The sequence below is a fragment of the Odontomachus brunneus genome, unplaced genomic scaffold, assembly GCF_010583005.1.
Source record: "Odontomachus brunneus isolate Ranch 3 - 2012 unplaced genomic scaffold, Obru_v1 Obru_scaffold_011, whole genome shotgun sequence".
NCBI classification, from domain to species: Eukaryota; Metazoa; Arthropoda; class Insecta; order Hymenoptera; family Formicidae; genus Odontomachus; species Odontomachus brunneus.
The window spans coordinates 834,003-855,963 of NW_022639461.1; the positions used below are offsets into that span (position 1 = coordinate 834,003).

Sequence of the window (21,961 nt, forward strand, 5' to 3'; positions counted from 1 at the left end):
TCTCTCTCTCTCTCTCTCTCTCTCTCTCTCTCTCTCTCTCTCTCTCTCTCGTATAATCCCTCGGGATTTATTCGAGCGAGAGTTTCGCGCGTCGTATCTAAGAGATAATCAAGAATTAAAACAACACCTTGCCCCGCCAGCTTATTATATTTGTTTCCCGCGATTTTCATAGGAGAATATTATCCGAGCGCGCGTCTGTTGTGCAGACAGAGACAACGCGGGCAGAGTTCGAGTCCGCGAGTTTCGTTGTTCGCATACAAAACTCCCATGCGCGCGCGTGCTCACTTCGATTCTACTTTGGCGCGACTCGCGTTATTATGCTCGGATTAAGTAAAAGAACTTCCGGCCGGGAATTTCGAGCGAAGCGCGCGCTTGTTCGCTCGCTCGAAAGTTAGAGCACCGCGCGCGAGCGGCGGAGTAGCTATTAAGACCGCTTGAAACGCGCGAGCCTTTACGCTCAAGCTGCGAGAGCATCACGTGTGCGCGAGAGAGCGCGCTCCACATTCTCGCGTGACGAGAACGCGCCGTAAACTGGGTCGCCAAGACGATTATCCCGAGGATGTAACTACCAGTAAGGGATGGGTACGCGGCGGCCGTTATTATTACGCTCGAGAGATTCCGCGGAGTCGTAGCCAAATCGAGTGGGATACTTTCGATTGCTCGCGGCCGTCTATTCCCCGGAGTTATTTCTACGAGACTTCCTACATTGTTGACTCGCCGAGCCAGCCCCGGTACACGTATATATCGCGGGCCGTGCGATAAATCCGCGTAGCCGGTAAGTTACCGCCGTGTGCACCGTCTCTCTCCTTTCCTCTCCTCCCTCCTTCTCCTCCTCTCACTTCTCCGCTATTTCCACGGCGTGCTTTTACGAACATTATACGCTGAATGTTTCGTGGGACAAAGTTGCGGAGCAACAGCGCGGAAGCAGCGCGATGAAACGAAGGAAGGAAGGAAAGAGAGACAGGCTGGAAGATACCGTTTGGGTCTTTGCAATGTACGCGTCTACGCGTGTTTACGGGCTACCTTTTTACTTTTCCCATTCTGATTGTGTAATCTCCTCGTGTTAGCATTCGGTCGCTGTGCAACGCAAGGCAAATAATAGAGAGCGTAATCACATTTCCCACGTGAGATCCGGGTTGTGTGTGCCGAGGTGGTCAACGTTGGTGATCATTGCGATTCGTCTAGGTAGTCTTTGACAACGAACTGGTTAACCACAGCAGAATGAGTGAACGCGTCTTTGTCGCGTTTTGTCATTCAACGCTCTCGAGTTTAAATTCACCCTAATCAAGGTCACGATTGCGCGTTAACGCATAGCAAAATGAAGGGTCTTTCTGTTCAGCTTGACCTGACACGACAACACACATCGCCAGCTCATGTACTATATCGCGTATAATCATTCACCAGGCTTCTTTAATTAATATCTCGACTATTATTGCGAATATCGCGAAACGGTATTTTATGTTCACCTCACGGACGTTTATGTTCACCTCAATCTGTTCTAGGTTCCTACAAAAATTGCGGAGGGAAGTCTGGAACACCCTGTATAAATTCAAAAATTGACACTTGTAAAGTATACACTTTTATACGTTGACCACTGCAGATGTATCCGGCAATCTTTTTTTCGCTCGTCAAAATTTTTAGCCGTCCTTCAAACTCCTTCCTTCTGTCGATTCATAAATCTGGCAACCTTAGCGCAAGCCCATAAATTCTACACAATATTGTATCAAAAATTACATCCATCGCGATCTCGAGAATCCAACAAAATCGTGAAACGCCTGGAGCCTTCGACGACGGGAACGACACGCCGGGAGTGCAACGCGCTGCTCGGAAAAGTGGCCAAAAGCTCGCCGTCGTATTTTTCGACAAAGAACTTTCCGAACATCCGCCACCGCCACGCGCCGGCGCTTAGAGGGATCGGATGGAAGAGTTTATAGCTGATCGCTGTGAGATTTATAGCAAGTAGAACCGGGGAACGCGCCTAGGAAAACCCTCGGAAACATTATCAAATCGGTACGCGTGACCACGAGCGGGTCGCGACAGGGAGGAAGATGGAAATAAAGAGGGGCGGCGGAGGAAGGCGAGGGGGGGAGGGAGGGAAGGAGGGGCAGGAGCCAGGGCAGCGAGAAAGACAGAGGGCAGGAGCAAGTTGAGGAATCGAGCGAGAGCGAAAAAATATCCTATGAATTCGTGAGTGACTTCGGATATCACGTTCGGTCCCGCCTGGCGGAGATTTTCCACGACTTTGTAGTCCGCGGTATATATATCCGGAGTCCGCTTGCAAGTTTAAACCGCACCTTGCGTCGTACGTGTCGCAAATGTATTCCACGCACAGCGCAAGGATTTCCCGCGCGCGCGCGCCCACCTACGCCCGGCCTTGGCTTCGCCATCGCCGTCGTTGCACTTCTTTAGAGCCGCTACGCGAAATTCGTAACTTCGCGCCGCCCTCGCACTCTTGCGCGTGAAATATTCACGATCCCCGATACACTGAGAAAAAATACTTAGTATTTATAACTATGATCTTATAGAGAAATCATTAAAAATTATGACGGAGAGAAAAGCTTTTTTTTATTCAATCCCACTATATAGTACATTGCTACTACCATTTTCGTGTTTAAAACAACCGGAAAATCTGGTTAGGGTCAAGAAACTATAATTTTAGTTAGATTAACTACTTCTCTCTCTCTGCCCCTCTCTCTCTCTCTCTCTTAGCGTACATAGCAGCTCTAACAACAAGCTCGATTAAATCAATCAAGTCGAAAACGTTGGATTATAGGTTACATGACCGTCAGATTCCTCATTAGTTCACTAGTCGTGCGATCATCCTGCGAGTCTATGAATCTGCCGCGGATTCTCCGTGAAATTAGCAATTTAGATTTACTGGCGCGATAACTTAGATGTATATATTTTATTAAGTTCCCGCAAGTATTATCTTCGTAGCCGACGCTAAATCGCAATTTCGGCATAGTACGACGAGGATGAGGATGGGGGTTGAGGGGATGGGGTGCGACAAGGGTCGGCGGCATTAAACGTCCCCTGTAAATGTAATTCAAAATGCGCCGGTGTAATTAGCCCGGCGATGAAAACGCGTAGATCGCAGCGATTAAATATCTACGCTTGAATTTATGCTCGATTTTCATGCATAGCTATCGGAAAACGCAATTACGCTTATGACATTTAATGCGGAGTTATGTAATTACACGTCGCGCGCTTTGTACGCGCCATACATACGTGCCGTCCGATCGAAATCTCCAGAAAAAAAAAAAAAAAAAAATATCGTCGTCACTTACCTTCTGTCGTTTTTATCCCACGGTTATTCGGTCATCCAGAAGAACATATTTCTCGGTACTCTCGAGCTCGGGCGACGATGCCGCTCTCTCATCGACTCCTGGAAAAAAGAGAAAAAGTGACGCAATTCCATAAGACTCCGAGGAATTCGAGGATAATCGCTCAACAATTCAATACACTGAAAAGAAATGGTCATAGTGAAAATTATCTAGATACGAGAAATTAGCTAATACATGGATAAATGGCCCAGTAAACTGCGCGAGAGACATATATCGCATACGTTTTGTATTTACAGTACAACACAGATGACAGACCGAATTTCTGTCTGAACTCTCTGTGAAATTTAGCAAGAAAGTCTCTCTGTAGCGCCCATCCAGATTAAGGCCAGTCACACTTCGTATGAAACTTCACTGTGGCAGACAAGAGAGACCAGCGACGAGAGACGAACGAATATATAATCCTCACACCCTCGATGTATAATCCACACGCTAAATTCGCTCGCAGATATTGCCAGAATGCTGCTGCTGCTGCTGCAGCAAAAATTCTACGTACTACGGACAGTTTTCTAGCAGATACAAGAGAAATACGATAAATTTTGATTGGGATATTTAGAATTCTAGCCGAACCAGCGGAGCATTTTTCTGAGCGCGCGCTCGCTAAACAGCAAATGTCGCGCAACAAAGTTGCAGCGAACGTGCATTGCTCCCTTCCCCATTCCCCTCTCGCGCGAAAGGATTAAATATTCACGCACTGAAATGATATCAAACACATAGAAACGCGTACACGGCAGAACCGCAAATTGGGTGCATAACCACGAACGAGTAATCATTATACCTTCATCGTTTGAAAGTACAAACATCCGAGGATCATTATGCAGTTAATATTCCATAGAAATTTGAATCGCGCGATCGTATTATCCCGATAATTTCGTGTGCCCGCGTGCGCCCTGCCTCGGCACGGCGGGACAAAAATCGACTTCGGCGATTCCGGATTGAAGCAAAACGCATCCGCGGAAAAGAACGTGCCGCGGCGTTATTCACGAGTCTGTCGACTCTATCGACGATCTCGTTCTCGCAAACTTCGCAGGAATACTCGCACGATTCTTGCGCGGCGTCGCGACGGCGTGTACTCTGCTGAAATTAAAATCGATACTTGCGGCAGGAGACAGAGAGAGAGAGAGAGAGAGAGAGAGAGAGAGAGGGGAGAGGGGAAAGCAATGGGTGCAGAAGAAATGGAGATAACGTCGGGATTTTATTCCAGCCGGTGGCGCCTGTAAGGCCGTGTAAAATCGCCGAAGAAGAGGGGGCGTTTGGATAAATAATCATTCTGGCAGAGTGCGAATCTCCTTTCGCGCTCAGGAGGGGGCCGATAAAGGTGGGCGAATAACGAAGTGGAAGAAGCGAGTCGTAAAGCAGCGGGAATAAATAGTCGAGCGTCAAATCGCCGACCGAAGTTTGCGAACGCGCAAATCCTGAGGGAAGTCTTAAACGAGAATTCCGCGTGATCGTCCTCTTCCCTTCTTCCGCCCCTTTCCCTCCCTCCCTCTCTCTTTCTTCCTGCCACCCTCCGATTCCGCGCATTCTTCACGTAATTATTTTATCGTTGCGAAACAGCATCGCTACACCTTTGGAAGTTTGCAGTTCGCCGCTCGGTACACCGATCGCTTGCCGCGCGCGGTGCTGTTAGATAAATAAAGCGGGGGATGTCTTGTTCCATATTTCCATAATTAATAAATAAGCCGGGAATAGATTACGAAGAATCGAGAAAGTATTAATATAATTTAATATATTAATTTAATTTAATATTAATATAATGTAGCATAATCGATATTCGATGTGACCGGCGGGAGCGAATAATTGATATTCGATAAGACGGAAATAGAAACGGGGTTCGGGGATTTCAGAAGTCTATAAAACGCGCGCATACACACACGTATACGTGCGCTGTGGGATGTGAAATAACCGTGAAATATTATTTCGGAAAGAGAACGGTAGTACGCGCGTAAACGTTTGGCGAACCGCCGCGCTCATTGATGTCCCTTTAAAGCGTCCTAAAACGGAAGAAAGTCGAAGGAAATTCTGAATGGGAAGTAGGAAGGTGCGAAGCCGCAGCGAGAATAAGTGGGTTGGTATGCCCGGCGAGAATTTACGAGCGATACTTTTCCCACCAGAAATTCTCGGGATATTCGCCGTCTCATCCCCGAAATCGTGGATCGCGTTTAGTGTACTTCATATACTTCCTTCCTGCTTCCTTTCCTATTACTAACGTGTCATGTTCATAATTTGCTCAGTCCTGCTCAAAAATACAAGATTCAGCGACTTGAAGTTGCGCGGCTGTCAACAGCCGTTCGCATAAAGATAAATAAATTTAGAATCATATTAAAAAGAAAATTTGGCTAACCCAAAAATTTGGTTAATCCAAAAATTTTAATAATTATACTTAAACGTTTCCACCGACTAAAACATTATCCTTATTAAATAGTTCTAACACGATACAATTATATCTTTACTTGTGCAATATATACGAAGCAAATAATGTACTGACAGTCACTTCAACGTTATATTTGATTTTACAATATTTTTTTTTAAAACTAGACTATAAATTTACTATTTCTCTTAGCGAGATAGACCTTAGTGACAGCCTACATTCCTAGACTATTGAGAACCTAGTAAAGTTGCAAAAAAATTTATATGATACGGACAATTAAGCATATTCAATTTGGAAATCTCCCAAAGCGTCGATGTACAAAATTCATGTTTTTCCGACGCCCTTTGTGCTCCGAGGAGGAGCCCGGCCGGATCAATCTTTACGAGATCGTCATCCGCCCGGCTCCGTAATTTTTATGTTTTCGCAACGATAGGGTGCGTTTTCCTGGAGCTACGAACCGCTCCATTCCGACGCGTACGTATCCGTTTATGGGCAGAAGTCCCTCACGCGGTGGCGTCCGCCGCGATATTCATACGAATAACATTCAGTTTCCTGGCCGTCGCAGAATTTATGAGGAAAACGAACCGTAGATCGACGGTAGGGAATTCGAAGACTGCCGATAGGAATAAATAGTGCGGAGTATACGCCGCCACGTGACGATTCCGATTTACGAGTAATACACCCAGACGGAAATCTCGAACGGCGACATCCACACACGTTCATCCCTTACTCCCACGAGAATGGCTTCTTGCGTTTATCGCATCTCGGATTGTTCCGCAGTCTTAGTTCAACTGCTTAAGAGAGAGAAAGACAGAAAGAAAGAACACGGCAGTTACTAAACTTTCTTGCTTCGCTTCGCTTCTCCGTACAACTCTAATCAATAGGCATGCTTTTTAAAAGCTCAAGAACACACTTATATTGTAAAATCTCAAAACTTTATTGCAAAATTCGTATCATCTGATCATTTCAGTAAAGAAATATGCACTGGTTGTACTTTAGAGAACAGAGTTATTCGCTAGAAAACTCGACAAAGTTGATAAAGAGACAAAGCGACATTATGTGTCTGGATCTTTGGGACTGAACTGAATTTTCAAAACATTTTGTTTCTCCCGAAGACTCCTGCAATTTCGTGCACGTGAGGTATCAATGTGCGTGTTTTTTTAGACAACAATAATACAGACCCGTTTTCTTGCCGCGAAAGTTCCTCAATTCCGCGCGGCGTAGTTTGAGAAACGCCGCATGAGAACGACGCGACGTTGAAAACGTCGCCCGGCGGTGCCGCCGGCCGAATTTCGGCCACAGGAACTCGGCGCGCGAGTCCGCAGGTCGCAAGAACTTCCGTCCGAGGGGGGTTCCACAATTTCGTCCTTATTGCCGCGAGCAAGAACGACGCGTTCGGGCCAGTAATTAAGGAACAAAGCCCGTCGACGCACACCGCGCTTGCGGTGTTCAGGGACGGGTTGCTGTGCGTGGGCGCGAAAAAATGTTTGTGTTAAATTCGGCAGACGGACGGAATAACATGGACAACAAAACCGGGACGATGACATGCGGTGTTTGCGTTCGATTTTCCGCGAGCTCATATGAACCGCGGAGTGATATCGTCCGTGCGAAAAGTGCCAAAAACGATGAATGCAACGGCAAATCATACGGTCGAACAAATGAGATCGCCCCTCTCCTCCAAGTATTCCCCAAATAATCTGACCTAGAAATTTGCTCCATAGAGAATACTCGAATCGTTCGCAAAAATAACCTCTCAAATAGACCGGAGCTGGATGCCCTATATTTTAGAATTTCGAAGTTACAATTGGCAACTAATTAATGTGACTGTATAAATATAGTAGAGACAACCTTCTTCTATGTATTGATGTCCGCCACGACCCTTTTAATCCATATACTTTGTTTTGTAATAACCCAACATGGTGCAATCAAATTTTAAGCCAAACAATTCGACGCGCTTTCGCGACCTCATTCTAGGATCACCTCATTACATCGGAATTAATCGTTAGACCAAAACAATCCACCGAGAAGTATTATTGTTTTATGATACATCGAATAATGAGATTCTGTGCCAAACTCGTTTAACGCGCGCTTTTGGAGCTCGTTTACAGATTCACTTCGTAAATCAAAGCGATTCGTTTGGCAGGATTAATCCGCCGTCGCGAGGTATCATCCCAAGCAGAAGAGAAAATCACGACGACGTGAAAATATGACGAGAAAATAGTCTAATCATGATTGAAGCCTTTTAGTTATTCTCTCATCATTTTAACATCGTTTCAACGTCGTCGTGATTGTTTGTTCTATCTGAAATAATTTTACGGTACATCGAATAATGAAATTTTGCACTAAAAACATTCGATACACTTCCGGAGTTCGTTTATTTGCTCCGTGAGTCAAAGTGACTCGTTTGACGGAAATAATCCTCCGTTACACGAGTGTTCTATGGCACATAGAATAAAGAAATTTTGCGTCATAACCATTCGTTTTCTCCAGTTTGTTTTATGAATCGGAGAGCTTTGTTAAGACGATTTAGCCATGCGAAGACGATAATTACATTGTCGAATCACACCGTTGCGTTGCACTCCTCCCTTTGCCGTGTGTTCTTAATTAGCGAGCGTCCACATTCGTCAAAGGTGGCGGAATATCGTTAACGAAACGCCGACGGCGACGACGAAGACGCCATGGACGGACGGGGGTTATCCGATACGCCATTCCGGCTAGAGCTTAACAATCTACAAAATGGATGGCATATTGAATTCGTCACACACAGGAGTATATGTTTCACACGCGCAAAAAACAGCGACCTCCTGTCAAGAGCACTACGGGGGAAACGATCGTGTAACGTACGCACACGCGCGCGCGCGTACACGCACGCGTACGAAAAAAAAAAACAAGTGCCCGGAGAGCGAGAGACCAAACATTTCGATTAACGAAGTGCTTGGGAACAGCGATGCGGAAGCAGCTATCCCCCGCGTTTGATGGATTTAGCTAGAAATTCGACCGACACTTACGACGATTTGCGCGACGAGATAAAAAAAAAGCGTCGAGAGTCAATTTCAATCGCAGAGAGAGATAGAGAGAGAGGAAGGGAGGGAGAGAGAGAGAGCGAGGCTCCTCTCTTCGTTTACCGATCGACTTTAGGGCGAGATGAGTATTATCCCGGGTATAGACTTTCCTGATTATCGGGACGTGAGACAATCGATGATGGAAAGTTTACAACTTTCTCAATTACTCTCATGAAGCAAATGTACTATATTGGGATTAGTCATTAAATTTACATCGTATAATAATGCAAACTGTTTGTCATATTTATGCGGCAACTCATTTACTGAGAGTTATATTCATATTGTCATGTTATATTTTGCACGATATAATATTTTCCGCAAATTCTGATCATTCTGTTCACTTTGGTAATTTTGTGATAAGAATGAGTACGAACAACTTGTGAGGGACGCATCTTTTACAAATCGATTGATAAAGTCGCTGTCAACTTTACGTACACCTGTCTCTATCAGAATACAAAATAGCTCCTGCTCTCTCGGCGAGAAAGAAAGGGAAGAATTAAAAATTATGTTATTAATATTATTATTTCTGTGTTAAATATTGTAATTCGTGCGATAAGCGCGCATATGAGAATGGCGGACAATCGCACGGGTAATTAATGTTTCAGTTGCTAGAAAAAGAGAGAAGAAAAGAGAAAGAAAGAGTCAAAGAGAAGAAGAGACGTTGAGAAGCGTTTCTCCATTCGCGACTAGCTTCTATTTTTTTCTCCTCCGTCCTCGCTGCCGCACGTCTTTCTCTACATTACGGCCAAGTGACAGCGAAAAAGGAAATAAAATAACGAATGTAACTTAAGTATTATATACCGAGGAAAGGAGAGAAATTCGCCGGTTGACGGTAACGCGAGCGCCGTCTAGATACTCAAGACGTAGTCCGGGAGTTATAATTGCCAACGCGACACTTTCCGCCGCGGCGAAGAAAAGAAAAGCGGAGGCGGGAGAACGAAAAGAAAAAGGGACGAAGGGGAGGGAGAACAAAAAAATGTAGGAAAAAACGTCCATACGTACAGGCGTAGGTCCATGAAGGTCCATCGACACGCATCGCAGAAAGGGGACGGTTACACAGCGGATAATAAAAACCGCGATAGAGCCGGGGCCGAAAAAGCCTGGTTTATTCAATACAACGGGGATGAGCCAATCGGCCCTTTCACCCCGACCGGCTTTTTCCGCGTACTCCCTCGGACGTGCTGCGCGCACGAGGGACGCGAAGCGGGCGGCACCGCCGCCCTTCGCGCCACCCCTGGCCGCCGCCGTCCGTCTCTTTGCTCTCGTTTGCGCGCGACCGGCGGCAACTGTAATTGCCCTCTTCCGAACCGGCTCGACGTTCGGCCGTGGCCGCTTTTACGACGGCCGATATGACCGGTTTTACGATTTTCCGTTCGTACGGCCAAGAAGAGGTACGGCGAAATCAGCCGCGGAAGCCGTTAAGCCGCGAACGAGCTAAACGCCCGGGGGCTAAACGCGCCACTGCGCGCGCCCCGTCAAGGGGAAGCGCGATAATTGATACCAGCCAGATAAAATTTTCGATATCGCGGACGTTTACGACGCCTTTACGTGCTCACCGACACACGACGCATTACACAACGCGACGATTCGAGCACGGAAACCCGACGGATCAGGCGGAGAATCCGTGCCAGACGTGCCGAAAATGCAGTGCATCTCAGCCACAGTAGATGCATTCTGATCTGCATGTTTGCGTTATTGCAAAACGCGTAAAACTATGCCGAGTGAGTTGTGGGAAACGGTCTGTTCTTCTCCATCGCGTTTCTCTACTCTTCTTTTTTTGTCTCTCTCTCTGTCTCTCTCTGTCTCTCTCTCCCCCCTGCCCCTCTCTCTCCCTCTCTTCCTCTCTCCTCTCTCTTTCAGCCCGGGGGAGTATTCGCCGGCGTGCGTGTTGGTATTTAATTTCTATTCCGAATATTCCGCGAAGGAATTGACCCGGCCGATATTTTCACTGTGTCGCGTATATCTTCCATTACACATCTCGAAAATTTCGCTACGCGAAATAACACCGGCATACAACGCCCATCCCTGCGGACGTATTCGGTTCTCGATCTGCCATGTTACATACCGTGTCCGTCCAATTGCCCGCTCTCGTAGCGAGCGAGATTTGCCAAAAAAAAAAAAAAAAAAAAAAGAAGAAGGGGGAGGAGGAGGGAATAAAACAAAAAGAGGAAGAAGGAAACAAAACACGCGATCGACGTTTTACCGACACCTGTCAGACAGAAAATAACTCTTGTCATTGTTTTGGTAGTCAGCAGTGTCGTGCCGATTCTAAAATTGTTATGTCACAGATACGGTATCGACCGTGTAACTCGGGCATCGTGCCCCGTGCGGCCATGTGATGACCAATTTATACGTCATACGTGTGTCTCGTCGCGTCTCGTCGTACGAGAGGAGCCATTGCCGAAGATTTAATCCGACAAATACCTCACGAGCGACACCGTTCGCTGCAGCGGAAACGACGACCGTTCAGGAAAGCGCCAGCAGCGTCGAACAGGCGCGCTTTCCTACCCCTCGGTGTTTCGCACAAGTGTAACTGTCGCAAGTGTCGTCGGCCAATAACGTTCCCGTGTCATCGCGCGAAATCGAATTAGACTCTCGCGAAAACACGGCGAAGAGACGGTGCACGTGCGGCGCGCCAACGCAACCGCGCGCTCCCTTCTCGCCGGGGGATGAAAAATTTCCGCGGGGCTTCCTCCTTACGCGCGGAGGTATTACTGCGACGCAAAGGATATATCAAGCTACATCAAGAGCTTTCTTTTGACCACAGCTTTTTTACTGACGGAGCGAAGGTCCCCGGCAAACGTTGGAAAAACGCCATCCCCGCGCGCCAATGAATTTCATCATTTACGACGTGCCTTCGCGAATCGAGTCGCTCTTAAAAGTACATCCTATTAATATTTAGATGAACGTTGCACGTCGGGATACACGAGGGCGCACACGATGTCGACCTAGAAGATAGAGTCTGGCTACTCCTCGGAGCCTTTTTCATGAATTTAGCTTGCGAGTCCCTCAAAATGGCGAATCTAATCATTTTGTCGTTATATTATGAGGTTATAAAGCAACTCACTTACAGATTTCACTCTTTTAAAAAAGGATATAATTCATAACACTTTTATTTTACGTTTAGAATTAGTTGCTACCGATTTATTGACCTTTATTATAGCGTGTGTGATGGTAGGAACTTCAAACACGAAAGTTTATTATAACCATAGCGCAAAAGGATGAAAAAAGTAACTTCAAGCACGTTCCACTTTATACTTGCAACGCACTTTGTCAATACAGTTCATCTCCATTATATAAGACATCATTTTAAGAAGCAAGTGGCTAGTATCTATCTTCTAAGAACATTGGTCGACTAGTATCCCTATAAAGAAATAGTTCATAGTTTCTTCCCGTGTGTGATAAAGATTAATACATAATCAATAGTAACTTATTGAACGCAAAATAAAGGTGTTGGCAATTATAGTCTTTTTTAAAGGAGTGAAATCCGTAAGTGAGTAAACTTGCGATATAATAAGTCTGATGAAAAAAAGACCCGAAAAACAGGCAGAATTTTGAGCGCGATTAGACGCTTCAAAGCGCTTAAATAAAAGTCATGGTTGGTCCACACGCCGCTTCAAAGCATTTGCAGCGTCTAATGGATTGCACCCTCTATCTTCTAGGGACACTAGCCGGCACGAACGTGCCACCCTCGTTGGAAATGTCAGCGTCCAAGAAGGATTAACGCGTCGCAACGAGTGATCCTTGGATCCTCCCTCTTACTCGGCGGTCGCACAGCAGGAATCGCACGGACGCGACGATTAGGTGGAGACACACACGGACAGACCCTGAGATTTCGCACGTTAACAATCACGAAAGGCAAACATCTCCCGGCAGCCGGGGAAAGCCGGGACAATCGCGGGAACTGTCGCGCGAAATATATCGCACCGTGGAGATCGTACCGAGTATTACCGATAGCGAATATCTCGAATAAATGCATATGCACCGCATGGCGCACCTGGGGCACATTTTGCACCTTAGATTATATTCAAAAAGTAAGTGTAAGCTCCACATATATAGAACTATATTTCACGAAACGGACAGGCCGGGAATATAGGTCGTCGCTCTTATCTCGAAACGCATTATAGATATAACCTTTTCAGACATGACAAATGACAGTAATGGACGACTCGCCGGTAGTCAGGCACGGTATAAGTGGAATGAAATTTACGAGAAACAATGACGTCAGATTTTTCATCACGCGGAGAGACGTGCGAACTAACCGCGATCGTTTACCCACGGTAGAGTCCTCCTCATCGCGAACAGTTGTTTATCAATTGATTCATAGTCGCATCACTCGTCGAATTTGTCGCGCCTGTTCGTAGCTCCAGTATTTCTTTTTTTTTTTATAGATTCCGCTAACGGAAATCGCTCAAGCCGGTTAGTCGATTCGACTTGGGCGACTCACGAACGCGAGGAACATGTCACGTCTACATGGCGACCTTGGGAATAACCAATTAAAGTGTTAATTAAGACGACGCGCTCTGAGACGCCGATTCTGACGTCGAGCTGGGCTCAGACTGGCGGCGCGATCTCGGCTCGTTAATTAACGTTGGGTGCTCTTCACCGATCTCTCTCCGACCTCTCTGTCGCCATCACGCGAAAAAATCGCGACATATCGTCGGACGACGCGCCACGAGAAGTATTCACTTCGAAAGCACTCGCCCAGCTCGCTGGATTTATGACCGGCTGAAAGGGAACCATCGTCGATCCGCGCTCCCTATACGGATATTATATTTCACGGTCAAACGTCATTACTGCGCTCGCCCCGTGTCGACGGCTCGGGATGTATTGGAAACGTCAGAGTCATAACATTTCCTCTTGTGAAAAAAACCACGAACCCTCTCCCTTTTACCCCCGCTCTTTCGCTCTCCTCCGTCGATCTCTCGGAAAAAGTCATATGGATCCTTGTTATATGAGCCCACGTGGGACGGCGTGCTCGTATTATTACATCCACCACGGTACCCTTTCGCATTGAATTATTTCGTAATCACGAGGCCGCGTTATGACATACGTGTGTCTTGACAACGACGCTGGAAAGAGATTCGCGTTGAGTTAATGATGAAAATTCTAGAAACGGAATATGTGCGTGAAACGTCAATACGTCTGCGTGAATACACGGAGAGAGAATTTTATAGTAAAAATTATTATAGAATATATACCGAGGAACAGAGACATCGCGCGCAACATTCAGCAGTAATAGAATATTCTTTCATTACAAAAAAAGAAACTAGAAATATAATTTTAACGTAATTTTTACGTTTATAAAAAAAAACTAATATCTTCTTCGTGTAGAATTGACGTTAACAACGACTTTAACCCTTATAGTCGGAGCGGTCTTTTAGCTCTTTACGAACTTTCTCGTATACGTTAGAGAGTAGATTGGTAAAAAATACAAGACTTCTGCCCCGCCTATACTGACTTACCGGTTCCTAAGGGTTAATAGCGACTTGATTTGCCGAGGTACATCGTAAATTAGGATACTCTGCGACGGAGATGACATTTTCTCGGACGTTTGCTGGGAAATTTTCCGCAAGCGCCGCGTGAAAGAAAGTTCTGCGGTCAAAAGAAAGCTGTATCCTTTCGACATCGCGCAGTGGTGCCGTGTGCAGGGAGGAGAAATCGCCGGATAAATTTTTCCCGTATTCGTACAGCCCTCGCGCGTCGGCGGAGCGGCGCGCGTATACCGCAAGCTCGATGCACGCTCGAAATGCAGCGATGATTGTTTATGACGGCGATTTAATTAAGCTCAGCGTTAATTCAATGTACGTGTTCGGAACGGCTAACGAATCACGGGCGCATCTGCGTGCCGGATTAGTAGGCACCCCGTGCAGCCTACCCCTCGCGGCTAAGAAACGTGTATCGTGTACATGAATATGGTAGTAATTAACCGCGATTGTGCGGCGGCAACGGTGTCTCTCAAAACACGCGGCGCACGCAAGCCACTGCGCTCCATCGTCATGAATACTTATGCACGCCGCGCGTTCAGCTCAATACAGAGACGCGGATCCCCATCGGCGAGTGAAATGCTCATTCGAAAAACGGGACTGGCGGACTCGCGAAACTCTGTACGAATCGAGGCAACAAGTCTGGAAAGATATTAATATCGCGCCGATTGTTTTTGGAGCTGCGAATAAAGCGCGAGATAACGAAGAGTAAAGCTACGGCGGATTACATTCGAGAAATACAAACAGACCGACGCGCGAGTAGTCCTCTTTCTCGATTAATTTCACACGAATAGAATTGCCCCAACGGAAACTTAATTGAAAAATTTTACCCTCTCTGAGAGCGTGTGTTCACTCTCAGCCACCGCAGCACTTGTACCATTTCGGTCGTACTTTAACACTGTCACGGCAGCCATTTCGCTTATTTCGAAAAAATTCTCGACTGCCATAGACAGATTTCGCAAACTCATTTAGGAGAGATGTTTAAAGAGACATAAACATCCTTTTTCTACGTAAATTCGCGCGTACATCCAATTTTATATAATCCCTATAAAATTAAAAACTGTTATTACCGAAAAAATTTTCTTTATAATGTGATATAAAATGAAATTATATGGTACACAGAGAGAACGATTTATTGAATCAAATAAATGTTTCTTTGGAATAGTCCAAACAAATTATTTGGTTGACACAACAAAAATATTTCTTTGGAACTAAGTCGCAAATAAATATTTTTGTTGCTTCAAATAAAATTTTTTTCAATTGGTCAAAAAATTCATTTGGACTATTCCAAAGAAGCGTTTATTTGATTCAACTAAATCGTTCTCTCTGTGTAATCGCCAAAGTGTTAAGATTTTTTTGTATCTATTGCATTCGATCACAAGCAAATAAAAAAGTTGAGAAAGTATAATACCATTCCTTTATTTTACACGAATGTGTATTGATGTACGCACGATCAACAAAAGGTTATTAATTACTCAATGAAAAGCATCCAACAAAATATAATCTCGTTTTTAACAAAATCCTCTTATATAAGATATGATCTCAAATGATTTTACTAAAACTAAAAAAAAAATATTCTAAACACAATATTATTTCTCTTCATTAAAAGAGAAGTACTCATACATTTTGGGATTATAGAAAATAGTACGTTGCAATTAATATTTTTATTTCGGTGTTAAAATATTTTCCTGTTGGTTTTAAAAGAATCCTTTTGAAGCCATATGCAGGCTGTCCTACGTCAACCGCGAAATATTGAAGTGACAAATAATAGAAGCCAAACTGAGACGAAAAGTCTTTCGCCATTTTTTAATGCGAGCAATAATTAACAAGTTATTAATTAATTAACTTTAGTGCTTAGCGTGCCCTAATTAGGGAAGCATAAGTAGCGCCGCGTACGGGAAAACGCGAACTCTCGTCTCTTAGACTAGCTTCGTCATTCTGGTTAGTGATAGGAGGAATTCATTAATAAAAATATTCAAGCAAGTCCAGGAAGCTGAAGTTCGCATTTTTCCAGCGTATGGCACTATTTGTGCTTCGGCGCGTCAAGCTCAATTAATGAATAACACGTTAACTATCGCTTATATTAAAAAGTGACAGAGGACTTTTCATCTCAATTTATTTTCTATCTGTCACTTCAATATTTGGCGATTGGTATGGGACATCCTATATAAGAGAGTAAGAATGCAATTATATCTCTTTAAATGGATATTTACAACCAATATAAGATACTCGTATCTGAGGTAAATACAACCGCAAAGAGTTCATTGTAGCAGACTAGATACAATGTTAAATTCTGAAGAATCACGGGAAAAACAGTACCGATGAAGTTTGAACGTGATTCTGATCGTTTCGCGAGAGTCGTCGTCGCTAATCCTCCTGCCAAACGAAGCAACAACTAAGCACTCCGTGCAACGGACGTCGGTCCGTGAATACAATCGCGGCTCCGTCATAACTGCGGAACGTGCTGTGCCTCGCGCGAAAATCCATTGCTGATCCATGCGCGCTGGCGGATTCGCGTTATTCGCGTTATTCGTAGAGAAGCTGGCTGGCGCCGGGATGTTGGCGTTAACGCGATAGACGGCGTGTAACTGCATCTAATAACGGTTATCCCTCGTTATTCGTCGCTTACAGCAATCCAAGAGTATAGTGACAAAGTAAACTACTGCCAGGTGTCGAAGTACGTCCTCGTTAGCGGGTTTACAGCTACGTCACCATTGTATAACCACGTAGCCGTGGCACGTTGCATGCAGTGTGCTTGGCGAATGGTCGCGGGTACCACGCGCACCATTCCTCTTCCCATCCCCGATCCCTTATAGTACACTATACAACGACGATATTATCTTAGTTTGACGACCACGATAACGATAACGAGAATCCACCCCTCTCCGCCTTCTGGACTTTTTCATCCGGTCCGGCGCGCTGCATGCCTACGTATTAAAACCGCCTGGCTCGCCCTCTTCGGGCAGACGTTCCGTGACAATCATTTCGGTTTTGCTCCCCTCCTCTTTTCCCCCCTTTTCTCTTCTCTTTTCATTGCAAACCGTTAATCACTCTCGCAGCGCGCAGTTAACGACACCGTAAAACAACTCGCGCCATGAGCACGACGCTGAGGATTACTCGGCTCGAAGATTATATCGCCGTTCGACGGATTGGACGCGCTAAGCTGTACGCGTGCGCGAAGATTTCATCGGCTTCTCCGGCGAGTAACGCAAGATTCATCCTGACGGATGAAAGTACCCCGGGCCAATTGGGAGGTCGGGGGAGGGGGAAGACCAGTAGAGAAGAAACGAGAGCGGCAACGCGGGGTAAAATATACCGACGAGAAACGACGTCGATATCCCGCAGCGGCCATCGGCAGCGTTCGGGCCGTCAGGTGTCAGGAATCCGAAACGTTTCCTGGAGCTCGTGCTCGCACGTAACTCGCGCGGCTCCTTTGTGCGCACCCACGCGCTGCACCGTCGACGGCGACTAGCTCGCACAGCCAGGCAACGTGCATTTCCGAATTCCGGGTAAATAGCATGTTGCGCGCGCTTGGACGCGTAAGACGCGGACGAGGAGAAAATGGTGTCGCTCGCCGACGAGAACGAGACAAATGGCAAATCGATGCTTCCATTCGCCTTCACCCTCGGCGAAGGAGTCCTCTGCACGTACGGGGGGAGAGGTGGTAGCGGCAGTCTCGCCTAGTCGTTGTCGTTCCACTAACGTGGGGTGACGGTTATTGTTAGTGAAAATCCGCCGCAAGCTCCCGGCGCGATCGCTGGTGGAACGCGCGCGCTAGCTACACCGCCACCCCCGTGTGTACTACCACCCCCGAACAGACAAGGACCGTCTGAAGCAGCCTCGAGGAAAACTCCACGGCGGTATCAGAGGCAGCAGCCACCGCCGTTGCCGCCATCACCACCACCACCACCACCACCACCACCACCGCCGCCGCCGCCGCCGCCGCCGCCGCCGTTGCGACGTCGACCCCATTGTGGCAACTTGATTGGTTTGCAGCTTGATACGATACGTTGCACGAGTTTCGTGTCATAACCGACAACGACGACGTAAGACGACTGCCACGCTACGCGGAGAACCGTTGCAACGGCGGGCGGCTGCGTCTTCGCGTCGCGGAAGAACGTCTCTCGTCAATCGTCGGCACGATCCGATTATGAAACTCGATGCCGCGATAGTGGATTATATTATGTGGGAGCGCGCGTCCGGTTCCGCTGTAAATTTAACGTGTTTCGGATGGTATGTTCATCAGGGATGTCGCAAGGCACTTGGCTACGTCTGCTTACGCCAACGGGTTCAATCTTTCACGATCTTATGTCGAGTCTCTTTTCGACATTGCTTTCTGTTTTAATTAATTCTATAAACAAACTCTATATTCATTGATAGTGGACTCAATGTGCACGTAGAAGTGGAATTGTCAATAGACCATGTCTCTGGAAACTAAAGTCCGACCACTTTAACACTTGCATACTTTTAATCTACGTGCCGTAAACTTTATCTTAAATAGTTTCAAAACTTTTGGAATCTAGGTCAGTGGCCTATAAGCCGGTATCAGATTACCCTTCACTGAAGGGACTGCCTCATTGTGATTGGTCTACTAAGAGTCGGCGGTTGTAATCAACAGTCGGATCGATCTATCCAGTCTGATACGGACTACATGCACATTCTTTGCTTGCAGATATCGCTAGGGCGCTGCGGATCCTACGTGCTACAGTTTTCTAACAGGTGCAAGAAACAACGATAAACTTTAATTGTGACATTTAGAATGCTATCTGAACCAGCAAAATATTGGCTTGCGGTGCGGAAGTTGCTTCTCACAATTTTACACGCTCGTTAGTCGAATTTGAGCGACGCGCTCGCGAACGAAGAAGAGCTTCCAAGTCCGATCTGAAGCGGAGTCTGAATTCGTTAGTGAGTGATATCACGTCGCCGCACTCGATCGAACAGTCGTATCATAATCGACGGGGAGGCACACTGTGACTACGAACGCAGAGGGGGTGGCAGAGTAGCGTGCTGCGGGTCGCGCGGGGGCGGCGGGAAAACGAGCTTTCCCGGAAATCTCGCGAATTCGATCCATAAATAAGCCCGCGGAGGCCTATCTCCGCAATCTACGGCGGAACTTGTAACCCTAAAATACTCCAGGAATAGCTCCTCGTCACGAAGTCTCCCGTGGCACTGCGCGAGGCGCAGAGGAACCCACCACCACCACCTTCTTCTCCTCCCCCGCCTCTCTCTTCCCCGCGGCTGCGGTTTTATACACACGACATAATGTGCGTGATATAATCGATAGTGAAGGCATTTCGCAGAGATGAGGAGCCGTCGGGCGTTGTCACTATCTCGCACGCCGGATCTCGATAGGGTAAATTCGAGATGAGCGTCGACGAGGAGATAGCGCAAAATCGTCGATCGTATGTGAAAGTACGGCAGGCCGCGATACTTCATCGCGTTTCTGAGAGAAGATACGCTCTACACGGTAAACGGGATTTGCGCGATGAGAATATCTGATTAGAATTCGAGTGGGAGTGAAGTTACAAAAAAATCGGGCATCAACATGTCGATTATCAATGATATTTATAGTTATATACAGATCTTATTTTTTAGGCCATCTCATTCATCTCATTTATCTGTAGACGCTGTAAGGATCGTTTCATCAACTATGGAACATTTGAGGATGAATTTAACTTGATAACGTCTCTCAGACTTTGTCTGTTTATAGAACCAATTCGTCGACCACAAGCTTGACTAAATCTTATAAATAAACCTATCCAAAAAGTACATTCCGTTTTCTTTCTAATTTGGCACAAGTATAGAAGTACAAAAAATATTTAGGTCATACTTTTTCATTATGACCCACATTAAGTTTGACGAGCAGTTTATAGTTTTTCGTTTGATGTTCTCACTCCTATCATCGATAAGAAAAATACATAAGAAATAAAATTGAATACAAGATATAGTTAAATAATTTTAACAAAATCGACACAGCTGAGATACGAACCATTCTAAATTTCCTTAGCCAAGATTCCAACCGAGATATCTTAAATCTATGCTAAATTAGTCAAAAATGGTTCGAATCTCAGTCAAACCGAGAAATCGGGAAAATTTTAATTAAAATTTTAACAAAATCGGTATAGCTGAGATACGAATCATTCTAAATTTCTTTAGCTAACCGAAGATTCCAATCGAAATATTTCAAATCTGCGTTAAATTAGTCAAAAATGATTCGAATCTCGGCCAAACTGAAAAATTATTTTTTATAAATAATTATTAAATAATTATAAATAATTATAAATAGTATAAATAATTTTTTTCAACTTTGTACATGTTTTATATAAACATTTTATTATTTATACAAATAATTTTACACATTTGACTTCATATTCGTAATCAGCAAACCAAAAACGCTTATATCTTATTTAATTTTATTTCTTATGCATTGTTGTTGCACTTGTTGATAATAGAAGTGAGAACATTAAAAAGTTATAAACTGCCCGTAAAACTCAAAGCGGGCCAAATTGAAAAAATATGATCTAAATAGTTTTTGTATTTCTACATTTGTACCAAATTAGAAAGAAATCGGAATGTAACTTTTAAGTAGGTTTATTTATTGGATAGGTTAAACGGAGAGAATTTTATAGCCGAGGAATCGGTCGACATTCTGCAGTAATTGACTGTCTTTTTATTTCATATGTGCTATTTATAAATTTCAATAACTGAAGTGCTGCTTAAAAAATTTGTCTGACGCTATTGCGTAAAAGAATACAAGATAGTCTGCAGAAACGGCTTCTCAGATAAACGACGATAGCGAACATATTAGGCATCTTCGATGAATCGTCGTGTGATAAATACGTAGACCTCTGCGCGCCTTAAAATTTGCCGATGAATATCTCACCGTAAGATCGACACAGAGTATCGTCCGTGGAATTGAAACGCCCGGATTTCGCGACGGATGTGGAAACGCGCGGCGATATTCATGTAAAATACCATCGCACAGGGGAAGAAGACGTGGAGGGAATGCATCAGATTTTGACGGGCAAACAAAATGCAAAGTGGCTGCACTTTTAACAAATAATATGCATAAATTTACATACTGCGTGCACGTAAGAGTGTAGAAATCTTGAATGCAACCCTCGCGAAAAATGAAACCACCGGGAGCTTCGCGAAGCTTCCGTGGAGTGCACACGCGAGATAGTGCATACCGCGTCGATTCATGTTAAAGCTCGACGTGTCGTCTAATCCGGCTTCGCTCGAGATATACAAAGTGCGCGAAAATTTTTCACCGATGGACTTGTCAGATGAAAATTAACCCTCTGCACACAATGTTGGACCTGAGACCCGAACAAATATTCGATCAATGGTCAAACCTCGCAGAGTCTGAGAAAATTCCAAAATAGCGCAATTGTTCGCAGATTTTTATTTCATTGCGCTATTATCTAATAGCTGAAGCTTTTCTACATTTCTGCAAACAAAAAGTTCCAAGACTGTCGTTTAATAACAAAAAGAAACAACAAGTTTCAAAAGTATCCAAAAATATTGATTTTCAACCAAGTTAGAGCGGTTCTTTCAAAGTCCTGACAGATTGTGCTGCAGATTGTCCCAAGAAACATGATTGCACACGCGGAGAATTAATACTTCCACTCTTTACGTAATTTTGTCGATAAAACACATTCTCTCTCTCTCTCTCTCTCTCTCTCTCTCTCTCTCTCTCTC

At 45.2% G+C, this 21,961-nt stretch overlaps 1 protein-coding gene across 7 annotated transcripts in view; it reads right to left on the reverse strand.

The window, feature by feature from the left end:
- LOC116840737 overlaps positions 1-21,961 on the reverse strand; it is a 371,839-nt gene that overhangs the window by 228,677 nt on the left and 121,201 nt on the right. For all 7 annotated transcript variants that reach the window (XM_032807852.1, XM_032807851.1, XM_032807856.1 and 4 more), the window contains one exon: positions 3,288-3,385. The gene's annotated coding sequence lies outside the window, so the exon portion shown is untranslated. The remainder of the gene's footprint in view (positions 1-3,287; positions 3,386-21,961) is intronic.